The sequence below is a fragment of the Zalophus californianus genome, chromosome 11 (assembly GCF_009762305.2).
Source record: "Zalophus californianus isolate mZalCal1 chromosome 11, mZalCal1.pri.v2, whole genome shotgun sequence".
NCBI classification, from domain to species: Eukaryota; Metazoa; Chordata; class Mammalia; order Carnivora; family Otariidae; genus Zalophus; species Zalophus californianus.
In genome coordinates, this window is record NC_045605.1 from 36,092,557 (window position 1) to 36,108,879 (window position 16,323).

Sequence of the window (16,323 nt, forward strand, 5' to 3'; positions counted from 1 at the left end):
GCAGATGAGTAAAGAAAAATTATAGTTAGGCAATTTCCCAAATATCATATAAAACATTCACAATTATTTTCCAAAAGTAATTGATTCTTTTTTTAAATCAAGCGTCATAAAATGTTTAATGCTACTTCAGATTTATATTATAAAAGATGAAGTAATATCTTATTACTGCTTAGGAAGCACTGTACAATTCATTTTGTCTTTAGGAATTTGTCCTGCTCTTGTCTTCATTCAACAGAAATAGGACATACAGGAATTTGATGTAACAAATTCATTCAACAGAATACAAATTGCCTCATAAATGCTCTTCCTGCTTTTTTGATTGGCAGATAGTACCAGCAAGGTGATTGGAATTGGTGATCATCGAATGTCAGGAAATTGAATGATATTTGATGAAGAGTCGATTCTATTAAATTCCCAGAGGGTAGAAACCATATCTTTTTCATCTCCTAAGAAACCTATCCCTGTGCTTTGTTCCTTAAATATTTGCCTAACAGTTTTCTTCTCAAGGAAGACTAACCAGAATAACCATTTTTTAGAGCACATTTCCAATGAAAGTAATGTTACTTCATCCATCCCAAGGAAGCAATGAAGCCAGCTATCCATTGTGAAATAAATATAATCAGAGTTATTAAAGTGATCACTTATAATGATAATAATGATAAAACATCTGCCATGCAAGTCAAGATTTATTTGGCTGTACATAAATTAGAGTCCCAGGACAGTCTGAAACAAGAAAGAAAGGGACTATCAGGAATCCACTGATCATTAACACAAACAAAATGTTAAGTTTTAGCCTTGACCCAAATTTACCATCTATCATTTTTTCCCCCACTGGAATTAGAGGATTCAGCATTATTAAAACCTAATTAGAATTTTTATCCTTCTCTGACCTACGTCTTCATATTTGTTTCCTGGTGGGCTATTGACTGAAACTAATTGGCAAGTATTTCTGTGAAAGACAAATCTGCTACATACCCTAGTGCCCATAAAAAGCAACTGAGGTTACCTAAGTGCCTGATAAACATATGGTTTGCTGAGCTCTACCTTCAGAGATTCTGATTTGGCTGTCTGAAGTGCAAGTCTGGAAAGTGTTTAAAGCAGTCTTTTCTAGATAGGTATCCATGTCAAACACATCACGAGACATTTTATGATGAGCATCTCTTAGGTACTGGCTGTGTGTAAATATAGAGCTTAATGCAAGTAAATGCCAAGAACCATTTTTTGGGATTTCCTAAGCTTTGACTGTCTCCAAATCCCCACAAATTTCTCAATGCCAAGAAAATAAAGAATGAATTCCAATATGTAGAAGAATCCATATATAATTCTGTTTACTTACCATTTAAAAAGTTTTGTTTTGAATTTGTCATATTAGATGTAGTACCCAAAAGATGGCAATTTGATTGATGTCACCCTGAGAACCTACTCAGAAAAAGCAGATGCAGCTATAAACATCATGCTGCTTTTAGGAAACTTTCCATCATTCTATACCCACTCCCAACAAGAAAGATGATATAGTTTGGAAAAAGTAGAGCCATGGGCTATAAAAAAAAAATCTAGGATTAAAATTTTCTCATAATGTCTACTACCCACACTCTGTGTAATGGATTATAAAAAGCAGTTAAAGAAAAAGAAATGTTCCATTTAAATGAACATAAAACAGTAGGCAGTAATAGCCTTAAAAGACCGATAATAAAGGCAATGACAATCTAAACAGACTTCTAAAGAACAAGAGCTATAAATAATACTTGTGCAGTGGACCTTTTTATACGTGACCCTATTCAGGTCTTTCAATAATTCTGTGAACACAGAAATATTTGTATCTTATCCTATGACAAAGTGAAGCTCATAGAGATCAGAGGCTTTGTTCATTAGCACAAAATTGGTAAGCAGAAAAGCAGGGAATTGCACCTAGATTTCCTAGCTTCATATTTTACATCAAATGCCCAATTCAAGATTCCAGAATGTCTAAATATCTAAAGCAACAGTTCTTATGTTCAATGGTATAATCCGCCAGTAAGAATATATTTCATAAATAATATGTGGATCATTTACTTTTTTCAATATATGAGATTCAGTGTTATTTCTACTATAATGGTCGTCTTAAGTACATACATGGATATGTTTTCTTTCTTGGGAGAAGAAAATATAAATACGCAGCTAGAGTGCAGGGAATTGCAGAAATCCAGATCGAACCTATCCTGATGGATCTTCCCCATGTATGATACTATAGAGAACAGTTGTCCTTAACTGCTGCATTACATCCCCTTCTTGTGTCTTCTCTTGCTTTCTGAACTGTTTAAGCTGCCATAAAGCTCCCTAAAGGGCAAACGAGGAGGATTGCTCTAAAGGGTTTCAGATGGTTTCCCAAGAGCAAAATCTATTCAGAGAATGATAAAATGCAAAAATGGTCTCAGGTATCATCTAGTCCAGACCAACCAACATCCATTTTGGGGCCATTATATAAAAATAACTAAAAACTTAAGTTTAGCTGTGTGTTCAATATCTTAGGGCAAGTCAATGGCCATGCTGGAACTCAGAACTACAGTCACCTGACAATTAGTTCAAATCATTCTACTCAGCTCTCCATGGGCCTTGATTTATCTACTAACAGTAGTGGATTAAGTACAGCACTCACGTATATCGATAACCCTAAGGTTGCAACCTAATCTTTAGCTGCTCCTATCAGCTGTGGTGGTTTACCCTATAGAATCGTAGACCCCACCCCCATACTGTGAGGGATCCCCAGGGATCTAACTATCTATTCCATTTCCAAGAATCTACTTCTACTTCTAAAATCAAGACAAGGCTTGATCCTACAGAACACACTCTACTCTGAACACCATATAATACACAGATGTAGGGATGTGAAATTTTTAACACACTACACCCTGATGTCTGATAAAAATGTAACCTCTTTGTTTCTTACTAATGGATCTAATCTTCATCCAGGGCCTTACACACAACGCAATAGGGGGACACAGAGAGAGAAATAAACTTTAAATATGGTGAAAAATTATATCTCAGTCCATTCCAGTTTAAATAATCTCCTCTATTCATCACTTTCTGGTAAATTTTTAGTCTTTTAGCTTTACTCCCTCCCCTCCATCCTTCTCCAAAATGATTTGAGATGGCTTCTGGGAATTTAATCTGGGCCATCACAGATGGAGGTATAAAGTGGCCATTTAGTCTGTGTTGTATTTTGGAACCTTTTACAGTCTCAGCAACAGAGTGGCTGATATGTTCTAATCCCAGAGCTGGCCTTTTAAAGCTGTGCTTATGGCAGTCACCACCTCTAGTTGAGGAGGAGTCTGCAACCCACTGGCCCTTTTATCTTGACCCCTAGTTGAACTGTACTGCCGATTCTCCCAGGTCTCCCGCGTGACTTTACCAGGTCCCAGGGAAACTTCTGCATACACTATTAACCACACAGCCACATGGCAGAAGCAGAGCTTTGTTTGGGGCTCACTCTTCTCAACTATCTAATAACTTCACTTCCTACTGCTGTGTTCTCACTCTGTTACCTGTTGGAAGTTGCATGCTGCTGCTTCTCTCTTAGATGCCTGAAGTCTCTCCTAGACTGTACTCAGAAATGTGTCATTAGCTTTTATGCTGAGGAGAAAGTGGAGCCATTAATTGACTTCCCTGTTTCTCACAATATTCTAGGACCAAACTAGGTGGGCTTCTCACCCACTCTTATGAGGAAAAAAACTCTAAGATGCGTTCTCAGTTTTTTGCACCCTGGTTCATTGTAGAATTTTATGATGGAGTCCCTCAAGAATAATTATTGATAGAGACATGAAAGTTAAATGAGTTTAGAAAATCTTCTTCCCAAGTCAGCTTGTTTTCATGATTATGATCTTGAGGATTCAAAATGCTTCTCCCTATTTAAGAGCTAAATACTGACTTAACACTGATGCTAATACAATTCTGATCATACAAAACATTCCCAACATTAAACATGTACCTCTGGCTGCAGGAAAGGGAGATCAGGGCAAAAAAAAATGGGGGGAAAAAAAACACATTGATGTATTTCAGAAATAGTAAAAAGCCCAAGGAATGGGCTTAGTCAATCAGAGGAGAAATCATGGCTCACCCTGAACTTCACGCAGCTTCCTCTGAAAAGTCACAAAGTCAATAGCTAAGTTTCCAGTGTCTGAGAAAGTGTTAATTTTGAGACCAGCTGGACACTTGCTTGCCTCCTGACCACATTGGTTCCTCAGCTAAGGGGGATGGAGTCCTTCACTTGAAATTTTGCTGAATCTCCTAGAGCCAAAAGAGGCTTTAACAACTAGGACCTAGAAATTAATAACTGGCAGATAGCATATTTGTCACTCTTCAGATTTTCAGATGAAATATAAAATTTCCACTCCCATTCTTAAAAAAAAAATAATTTGTGAAAGACACCTTTGTGAAAGACACCCATTACCCAGACTTTCTTTAGTATCCATAAGCATATTTCAAACAGGATATTCGTAATTTAAATGAGTCAGATCATCAAATATTTTCATCATCTCGTTAAGAAAAAAACACTACACTTTGTGTCATTTCAAAGTGAGAAGTTAGGAGGATTCCCCTTTTGTTTTATATGAAACAGAGCAGATTAAGGACTTCATTTGCCTCGCATTTTCTTTGAGAATCATCACTGAGGCCCCTTTCCTTTAATAAAATTAATTTAATTATACAAAATCAATTTTTGAGGTAGAAAATGAAGTATTGGATTTTTTCTTTGTGAAAATCTTTTTACTAGGAAGGGTACACTTAATAAATTCTTTTCATACTGAAATCGTCAAATGTTTGAGCTCAAGTTTACAATTTCCACTAGTGAAGGCTAGCACAAGTCTGCTGATCTAACATTTGAGAACTAATATATGTGTCCAGCATTGAATAAAGGTAACATCAGGCCCTTTTCAAAATATATGATCTTTCATATACTTATGGTAAACCATTTTGAAACATCATTGTACCTTTTAATCATAACAACAATAACTGCTTATTGTGAGAAATTGAAAACTTAAAGAAAAGCGTGTAAAAAATAAAGACTAATTGAAAACCTACCACACAATGCAATAACAACTTTTACTATTCTGATATATATCCTTCTAGACTATACATAGTGTTTACATATACATGTTTTTTTAATTACATAATATGATACTAAATTTATTACTTTGGAGTGTTCATAGCTCACTCTAACTCCATACACCACCCAAACTGATAAAGTTTGTTTTTTTTAATCACACATACTAAACTGCCCCCATCTTTTCTAGGCTTTTATTATGCAGAAACAGAGAAATAAGTAGGAAAAAACAAAAGTGGAAGAACAAAGGTGATTTGCTTCAGTTGGAGGATATTGAGAGTGGTGAGATGTACAGATAGGACTTTGAAGAGGTTTTGCCATGAACTGAGAATGTGCACTTTATACCATAATTACATAATAAGTTTGTACTGGACTCTGTACTTTGAACCAACAGGGCTCAAAAAAGAATGAATTGGCCCTCATCTATTCAGATTATTTGAAATATTATTTGTTCTAGTTAATATATTATGAGTCCTTGTCAATAAGATTAATCCTTATCATTTTTAAAAGTTGCAAAGTAATATTCCACTCTGTATTTTTTAAAGATTTTATTTATTTATTTATTTATTTACTTATTTATTTATTTGAGAGAGAGAGAGCATGCAAACAGAGGGAGGGAGAGGGACAAACAGACAGCACTGAGCACAGAGCCCAATACGGAGCTCAATCACATGACCCTAAGATCATGACTTGAGCCAAAATGTAGAGTTGGATGCTTAACCAACTGAGCCACCCAGGCACCCCTCCACTCTGTATATTTTAAGAGTTATTTAAACACCCCTCATCTGACACAATTTTAAGTTGTTTCCAATTTTCAAAAGTTAACAAGTTTACATATAAAGCAGTACAGCTTCCCAAAGATTCTATTAAAGTTATTTCTTAGAAGTACAATTTATGGCTCAAAAGCAATACACTCTTTTGGTCTTTTGGCACCTGTTAGTTAATAACCCTCCAAAAAAGTCGGTGTATTCCTATTTACCACGAGTGAGATAGTTAAGTTTCTCACACCCACATCAGTACTGATTATTTTCAATTTTGTTTTTAATTTGCTGGTTGAACTGAAAAACACAAAAGTGATAGATACTTTTAAATTCTACCGCTTGATAATGACACAGTACATCTTATCATAAATGTATTGGCCAAAAATTATCATTGACATTAAGATGTGCTGAAGAGGCCAAGAATTCTCATTGCAAATCCAGGAAATATCCTTATTGTTTGCTTAAATTGTTTAAGTGAAAACCTGGTTAAAATAACATAGTAAAAATATGTACTACAGAGCACAATAAAATCTAATAGAATGCTAACCCTTCCAGATGAATAGCTCTATTAAGAGAATGTCTTTTTATATACTAAATCAATTTTACCAGAATAATAAAAACCCCTTAAATGAATGTCTATGAAGGAAAAATAGTATAGTAATCAGTACCCAAGTAGATTCCTTTGAAGCTCAAATAACTATATTTTGAAAACAACCTACTTTTGTGTGTGTGTGTGGAGGCATGAAATGAATATTTCCAATATATCCTTTTAGCAAACAGCTCTATTTTATAGTTTCTTAAAGTCCACTTTTTTAAAACATGGCCATTACATAAAAGTAAATACTTTTCTAATAGTTTTTCTTATAAGAACAATTCATCTAACTTTTCCTTTTCTAGAACTTTCAAGCCTTTATCCAGCTTTAGCAAGACTGGAGACCACACATTTCAACAATTTTGTCTACATATAATGACATATCCTCAGAGTATCATTATTTCAAAAAGTAGAGAGAAAACATTATGCTTCTTCTGTTTCAAAAGCCTTATTATTTGTTTTACCTTTGGTTTTTAGAAGACATGATAGTTGTACATGTAACATCAAATTTGTAGGAGTTAATACAGAATTATTAACAAATACAGCTATCCCTTAAATGTTGATGTTGCCCAGAATTCCATTCTTGACCTTCTGTTTCCCTTCTCTTCAGTGATCTTATTTAAATCCTACCCAGAACAAACTAATTATGTCCAAGAAGAACTCATAATCTCTTTATCACCTATCACCCCCATATACACACACACAAACCTGCTCTTCTCCCCCCAGAGTTTTCGTAAACTGTTACCCTGTTCCAAACAAGTAAAGTCATCCCAGACTTCCTTCCTAACTCCCAAAATCAAATCAGTCACCAAGTTTTATTGATTCCATTCCCTAAATATCTCTTTAATGCGTCTTTTCGCCCATACCTATTGACACACCCTGAATTTAGATCTTGATTACTATAACAGCATTCTAAGTTTCTTTTTTTTAATTCTAATCTTCTCATTAGTCCTCCCCTAATCAATTCTCCTTAATGGTATCAGAAGGATCATTCTAAAATTCAGGTCTGATTTTACACTGACCTTCTAGAAAGCATAAGCATAGATTTTTGAAACTCCTTAGCTTGACACACAAGTCTCCATTTATTCTGATGCCTGCCTACGCTGCAGTTTCATCTCCCAACACTCACCCACACACATCCTAGCTGTCAGCAATTCAGAATGTCTTGATGTTCCCTGAATTTGCCTCATTCTTTCTCCTGTCCATTTCTCTGTATGCATTATTCTCCCCTTCCTATTCTCTCTACCCTCTGTCTTGGTGATGTAGCTCCTTTAAGACCCAATTACATCTGACACTAATGATGTACTCTATGTTGGCTAATTGAATTTAAATTTTAAAAAAAGACTCAATTAAAAATTCACCTCTCCCAAACAAGCCATTCTTAGATCATGTCACAATGGGTATACTTCTCTATGATTTCATAGGAAACAGTGCTTACTCTTTTTCCTCTATTAAAGGGAAATCTCCTTGACAAAAAGGCCTCTTTCTTCATATATGTGTCCCTAGCACCTAACACAATGCCCAGTCAAAATAAGCCCTCAAAAAATGAACGTATAAGATAAGGAGCTCCTGTCTTACAGGTATTTAAGCAGAAGCTGGATTTCCACCTATCAAAAATGACTTAGAAAAGGTTGAATGGGATCAAATCTGTTTAGAACACTTAAATTCTATTGTACACATAACTCAATTAACAAAATTAATGAAACAGTCCAAATGTATTTAGTTATTGTCAGTACCAAGCAGTTGCTTGGGTGGGAGTTACTTTTATCCTACCCAATACCATTGGTACCTCAAAATTATCTTAACACAATATAGACTAAGTAAGAATATTGTGCTTTATAGAAAACACAGCTGTTGGAAGACAATTCTTCATGAGTCTTTCTTGTTTTTCTGTACTTCTTGTGAGCAAAGGCACTAACAATCTTTGCTCCAAACTGTATTTCCAAGGACATTTGTGTAGTGAGCAGTTGTGGAAGATAGAGATAGTGTGTCCCTCTGGAGCAAAGGGTAGGTTTGGTTACTTTCCAGTGTAATAAAGATAATATCTCCCTTCAGAATTAAAGGTAGATTTGTTTACACTCCATTATGAAATATCTGAGTTACCTAAATTTGAGTTTCCTCAGATGTGATGAAACCCACCACATATGAGCATCTCTGGGTCCTTTCCTTACACTTCCATGGGGGTGGAAGACAAGAGGAAATCAGTCACGCATGTATCTCAGGTGGCTTGCTATACAGTGGGTAATAAAGCCTTCTGTCTTATACCAGGTGTCTTGTTTCTTCCAGCATCTGCGAAACTATAACAAGCTGACCTGTTAAACTGCAAACAGGATACATTCTGAGGACCATCAGTGTTCTTAGAGTTACTTTATGATAAACCCTACCATTCAAACCAGATTACCAGTCCAAAGCCCATCCTGTAAAAAAAAATTTAAAAATAAAAATTAAATAAATTAAATAAATAATAACTCTGGAACAATTTCCATCCATAGGTTACCATGGAGCACACTTAGTTAACCAGCTGCATGTTTGGCACTAACACATTAAACATCCAAATGCAGAAAATAACCATGATCAAGCATGATTCTTTTTATCAAGAATATATTGCTTCTTTGTAAACCAAAAACCATGATTCTTACCCTTGGTCCAGCTCAAGCTACTCATATTCAGCCTGACTGGTTGATTGCAGAAGGACTTCCTTTCTTCTGTCTTCTCAAGAATACTTACAAGAAGCAGCCTGTGCTCTTGGAGGATATAGTTGATTAGGTCTACAAATTGTCAATCATATTCAGCATTCGCTCGGCAAAACCTTCACCTCTGACTTGATTAAATTATTTTGGAAGATGCCTGGAGCTCATTGATGCTGAAAGCATGAATCAGCTAACTCTTTATTTGCTATAGTGCATAACAATACTTTATCATAGAAGGTACTAAATAAATTTTTGTTTAAAATTACAAGCAACTTAAACCAAAGTCATTTTAATTCACTAAGGAGAATATTAGCTTAAGAAAAAAAACAAGTCTTCTTTGCAAAGACTATGGTTTTAAATAGAAAGTGAGTACTTATTGATTACTTGATAAGGAAGCAGTTTAGCACAGTGGTTATCAAGCCAAGGTACACAACAGAATCACTCAGGATGCTAAACTTATTAATCAGAATCCCTGAAGAAGCAGGTCAGAACAATCTCTAGTTTGGAAACCCTTCCCCAGCAGAATCTGAGAAGTAATAAGAATTTGAACTTTCTGCTAGATGACTGTGACCATGAAACCTTTTGGAAATAATCATTATTACACTTAATTTTCAATTAGAAGATTTGCTAAACAAAACCACATGTAGTAACTAATTTCCAATGCAAAAATTAAATTTTTGAGCTACGATTCTCATGTATTAGTGCTCCTTCTTAATATAAAAAAAAAAATTGACTCTCACCCTAGTAGTTGTGGTTTTCTTGGACAGTAATTGAATTATATATGATAAACTACATTATTATTAACATAGTAACTTTTTTAAATGTTTTATTTGGCTCCACAGAATTTACATGTACTTGAAAAAGTGTATGTGTTTATGAGTGTGTGTGAAAGAAAAGTGTATCTATTCAATCTGTAGATTATACTTGGTCTACCTAGAAATTCTCTGACTACTTCGAATATTCTTCCTGCTCCTTCCCAGGTATCTGGAAACACAACACCGAGAGAGAGCCACTTTTTAAGAGGATATAGTCCAAGTTTAAAAGTTGAGGTTTTTGTCAGTTAAAAATCATCAAGACATTAGTTGAAAAGTCATTACATAAGAGCAGACATTTCTTTTTTTTTTTAAGATTTTATTTATTTATTTGACAGAGAGAGACACAACACAAGCAGGGGGAGTGGGAGAGGGAGAAGCAAGCTTCCTGCCAAGCAGGGAGCCCACGCGGGTCTCGATCCCAGGACCCTGGGATCATGACCTGAGCCGAAGGCAGACGCTTTAACAACTGAGCCACCCAGGCGCCCCGATAGCATACATTTCTTGTTACAATACTTAAAATACTCAAACTTGACAAAGCATCTTTTGATTTGTCCTTATCACACCCTCTCAGGTGGATCCCATTTACCCTCATTTTCTAAATGTGGGTAATGTGATACAGAGAGGTTAAGTGACTTGCTTCACATTTTCAGGAAACATAGTTGAAAAGTCCAAATTCCCTGACTGGCAGTATCTTGTCTGATACATGAGACAGCACTGCCCCTTCCAGGCCACTAAAGGTATACAGGGAGGAATGTTAGAGACAGGATGGTGAAAGCTTATCTTTTGACAATGGAGTGTGTGTTTGATGAGTATCTCCAAGCGGTAATATAGATCTCTTACTGATAAGATGAAATGGGACTGCACATTTAAGAGTTAACTCTAGTGCAGACAAAAGAAGATTAAATCACATTCAGAAGAAAACAGCATTTGGGAGAAGAAGTCTAAAGATCAAAATTGTCAAAAAAAAAACTTGCTATAGGCTCTGAAAAAGACCCTTAAAAAGCAAAAAATGTTATTAGAATATATTTTAGGGACTGTCAAACTAACCCACCTGTTATGGGCTAAATTGTATCCCCCAGAACTCCTATGTCAAAGTCCTAACCCCTAGTATTTTAGAATGTGACTGTATTTGTAGGTAGGGACTTTTAAAAGGTGGCTAATTTAAAATGAAGCCATAAGTGTGGGCCCTAACCCAATGTAACTGATATTCTTATAAGAAGAGGGAATTTGGATACACAGAGAGACATTAGGGGTGCCCATGCAAAGAAGCTCATGAAGAGGCACCAAGAGGAGGGCCATCTGCAAGCAATGAGAGAGGTCTCAGGAACCTGCTAGCACCCTGATCTTGGACTTATAGCCTCTAGAACTGTCAAAAATAAAATAAGTTTCTGTTGTTTAAGCCACCAAGTCTGTGGTATTTTGTTATGACAGCCTTAGCACACTAGCACACCCATTTTTGTAAATTAATCCAGAAAGGTAAAAGAATATGCCTAAGACCACATAATGGTACATGTGTTCATTGCTGCACTCCTGGGGTCCCTTCCTGAGCTACCCACCTGTAGCAGATGCTGTCAGTGCCTCTCCCATACCCTGCCAGGATTCACCTCTGCACAGTAATGCTGACATCTAAGATTCTGTCTGAGGGTTTTGTTTCTGACTTCACGTTCCCTTTCAGCCTACATACAGAGTAAATAGTTAATGCTCTGAAAAAGGCTCTAAACAAGTAATAGATAAGGATTTGTTAAATAAACACGCCAGATTCCTCACTCCTTGGTTGGGATAACTATGAGGTTTCTTTTTATCATCTCCCGGAATTCTCCAATGGAGTTGAGCTCTAATTGATAATGTACCTCTTAGGGGTATTCCTTCCCTCCCTCTTACACTTTCTAGGATCTACAGTGATTTCTAGGATCATCTCCCAAATATTACCCTTTCACTCAAACCCTTGCTTGAGGTCAGCTCCTGGAGGAACCCAAACCAAAATATTGTCTCCATGTCCCTCTGACCCAAATCATCATCCCCATTGACACACTTGAGATCAGGCAGCAGGCGATTCCAGAAGGGCCTAGACAATCTCTAAAGCCTCTATTAAGCAGACAAAATTCTCTTTTAATAAAAATATATTCCTCTCAACTTTGTAATAGTCCTAATACTTAAATTTCCTAATAATTAAATTGTCTTTCAATTATCTTTCAAGAAATGTCCATCCTAAAATCACCTCTCTTTGTTGACCATTTTCTCTTGTTCAGTAAATATGTTCATGTCTGTCCTCTTTAAAAAAAAAAAAAAATTAACCCTTCCTTGACTCTGTGGCCTCCTCTAGTTTCTGCTGAGGTCACTGGAACTTCTGTGGTAAAAAGACTCAGTAAGCATACTGCCTTTAGATTTTTACCTTATATAGAAGCTTTAATGCAATCAAATTTTCATTTTTTTCTTTATAGCTTAAGATTTTTGACATCCTTTCTTACACCAATATGAGAAAGTTATTCTCCCATATTTTCTTAGCACTTTAGTTTCAGTATTTATGTTTAGATCCTATTCCAGTTGGACTTTATGTTGTTTCAGTAGAAAGGCCTTCACATATATAATGAAGTTGAGCATTCACTTCTGAAACCCTTCCACCCAGCTTCTTTGACTCTTCTCTCATCTGTCTCCCCTCCTACATTTCTAATCACACATTTATACCTGTGTCCTGTTTTCTCCTTCTGCCTGTTCTGGGAATTCCCCAAGGCCTGACCCTTGGCCTATTCTTTTCATGTCACATTCTCCTCTTGGGCAATCTTATCCTCAGTTTTGGCTGACAGCAGTTTTATATTTATACATTTCCTATTGCAAAGATACCTCAAAATCAACAAATTCAAAAGACTTGTTTTTCCCATCCCACCAGTAAAACTTCCTGTGTCTCCAGTATTCTATTCTCATCTGATTAATCATACTACCATCTACCTAATCACCCATGTCAGAAATCCAAGAATAGTCTTAGATTTTTCTCTTCATTTTTGCCTCAAATTACACTTCAATAAATTAATAAAGTTCTGATTATTTTCATCCCTAAACATTTGTGATATCATTTTCCTCGGCCTCATCTGCATCTCTCTATTAATCCGAACAATGCAATAATAACATTTTGCCTAGATCATTTAGATACTTTCTGTTTTCGATACTGTGCCCCTCAAACCCTTCCTTCCAGACTGCCCCCAGAGTGCTGTAATAGTGGTAGAAATTACTACTGCTCACCAATATTTCAAGCTCTTCTTCCCTCCTGCACATAGAAGAACTCCAGCCTTTTCAGATCTCTTGCAGTTGAGTAGGGCCATGACTCCTTTGGGCAGTGGTATGTGTGAGGAAGTGGTTCTTTCCAGGTGAAGGTGATGAAAAGTCCATGTGTGAGTTTCCAGTCTGTATTCCCCTGCATTATCAACCAAAAACCGGAGGCCGGGTGGTGGGGGCGGAGCTCCTCAGCCCTATTAGCCAGGGTTTCTCGGTGAATATTTAGGTCTGAGTCCCCAGTTCCTCCAGCCAAAGCCATAAAGACTTGGGGATTAGTTACCACAACTTAAAAGCCTACTGTGACTGACAAAACACTTAAAATTGTGATCATGTCACTCTCCTATATAAAATTGTCCTGATTGTTCTGGAAGTATGCTGTAAATGTCTTACATAGCATAAGAAGGACTTTCAGATGTGATCTCTGATTAGCTCCATCACTAATGCTCAGGACCTTCACTTTATGTTCTAATATACTGAATTTATTTTATATCCCATACAATCATGTCTTCTTATTTTGTCCATACTGTTATCTTTATCTTGAGTTCTTATTTTTCTATTATTTAATTGGATAATATCTATTCAAACTTTAAGATTCCATTCAAGCGTCAACACCACCAAGAAGTTTTCTTTAAATTCTCAAGCTGAGGGCGCCTGGGTGGCTCAGTCGTTAGGCGGATGCCTTCGGCTCAGGTCATGATCCCAAGGTCCTGGGATCGAGTCCCACATCGGGCTCCCTGCTCAGCAGGAAACCTGCTTCTCCCTCTCCCACTCCCCCTGCTTGTGTTCCTACTCTCGCTGTGTCTCTCTCTGTCAAATAAATAAATAAAATCTTTAAAAAAAATTCTCAAGCTGATTGTAAACTTCTCCAGGCAATGTTTGATATTTATCTTTTTTATCCTATGCTTCTAGCACACTGCATCATATTTAATAAGTATTTGATAGATGTTTCTGGAACTCATATCACAAAATTATTCTAAAACAAATAATTACAAATAAAAGTTTTAGTCATTTAAGCAGACTGATTTTTTCCACAAGGCCAAAATGCATCATTTTTTATTCGTATGTGAATTGAATTGATCAGGTTTTTTTTTAAAAAAATATATAGTTAATAACATGCACCTGTTTCAGTGTATTTATGCCCTTTGTTTATTTAACTATCCATTCATTCCATACACATTAAGAAAGAAAAGCTAATCTTTAAGGAATCTTACCAAGCATTGGAAAAATTTTAGTCTCTTAGTCCAAACAACCATAACTATACCCTGTAGTGACTTCTTTATTTGTTCCCCATTTCTATCTTTGTCTGCTTATATCTTTTCTTCCAAACAGCAGCCAGAGGGATCCTTTTTAAAAAATTGATCACCCATCTCCTCAGTTAAAGAAACTGTCCAATGGCTTTGCATGCTATTAGAAACAAAATCCAATATCCTTATTATTTTGCATCATACTTCACATGATTTAAACCCACTACCTCAAAAAAAAAATAAAATAAAAAATAAAATAAAATAAACCCACTACCTCTCTGATCTCATCTCTTTCTAACCCTCCTTTTCTCACTCTGATCCAGCAACATCATTCATTTGACATCTCTCAAACATACTGTTACGAACTGAATTGTGTTCCCTCCAAACTTCATACGCAGAAGGCTTAACTCCTAATGTGACTTTATTTGGTGATGGGCCTTTAAGGCTAAGAGAGGTCATAGAATGTTGATAATGTTCTAGTTCTTGTTATGGGTGCTAGTTACCCACATATGTCCTCTTTGACAAGTTGTATTCTTGTAATCTGTGTATATCTAGGCGTTTTACATTTCAATTGAAAGATTACTGACAAAAGTCACTGACTGACCTAAAACTTAACAAAGTACCTCTCTGATCGTGTTATCTTTTTTAATATACAAAGTCTGATTAATCATCCAAATCAGTACACCTCTGAGAGTGAATAAGGATGCTATTAACAATTACAACAGGACCATCCTAGGCAAACCACAATGTGTGGTTACCTTATTAAATACCTTAAGTGATTCTTTTCTTTACTCCTGACATAATTACTTATCAACACAATTGTCAACTTTTTTCTCACTCCCTTTAAGCTTTCTGAGGGCTAAGATGAAGTCAAAACTTCTCCAAATGCCACAGAATAGCTAGAAAAATAAAACTGATAGTATCAATATCTCCCAATGCCCCAGGATAGCTAGAAAGATAAAATTGGTAATATCAATATAGAAATTTAGGATAACAATATTTGCTCTATTAAAATAAAAGCGTTTGACACCCGTGAGTATTCAAAACCGGTCCTCAAGAAACATTGATTGTGATGATTAAGAATGTTGACAATAATGTGAAAAGCAGGGTTAAGACAGAAAGCAGAAGAACATCATAAAGCCCCTCGAGAAACGGAGGCACAGGTCGGTCCCATTGTAAAAATATAAAACCACTTCTAAAGGTAAAAATAATACTATTTCTTTGCACATGTGTGAGAGTCTTTTTGCTCAAGAAAGATGTTCACTATTATAACTTACCCACTAATCAACCTAAAGTTAGCAGGTGATGCAAGGTCACAGGAGAGAATCATTTTTGTACCAATTTCTCAATCATTCATTTCTCAGGCATTTTTATAGTATGTGAGAAGTGATAATTGAAAGGGAAAAATTGAAAATTACTTTTTAGTGGTCCAACAAGCTAATTCTAACAAAATCAAGGGGAAGAAATAGATGTATATGTGTATAGTTTTCTATTGTCTGGCTAATGTACCTCGTTAGGATTAAAGAAGGATAAGGGAGTAGTAAGTCTTCCAGAGCAGAGGACAGCACTCTAATGTACCCTGGCCCACAAAGAAGTCATCACAGAAGGTAGCGTTAGGACAAGATTCGGATTCAGGCGTCAGCAAAGTTTTAAGCTTTCATTGTTCCTCATCTCTCACTGAGGACTCCCAGCATGGGTTCTCGATCAGGACAAGCCACCGGACAGTGCTTCCCTCTGCATGTTCGCTCTTGTGGCCTCCACAGCCTCAACCTTCCCAGTCTCGGGGAGACTGGTCAAGAACAACCTTTAAAAAAAAATAATAATGGTTCAATTGATCGCTTAATAGTTGATAGATACCTTTTGTGGTGCTTTAA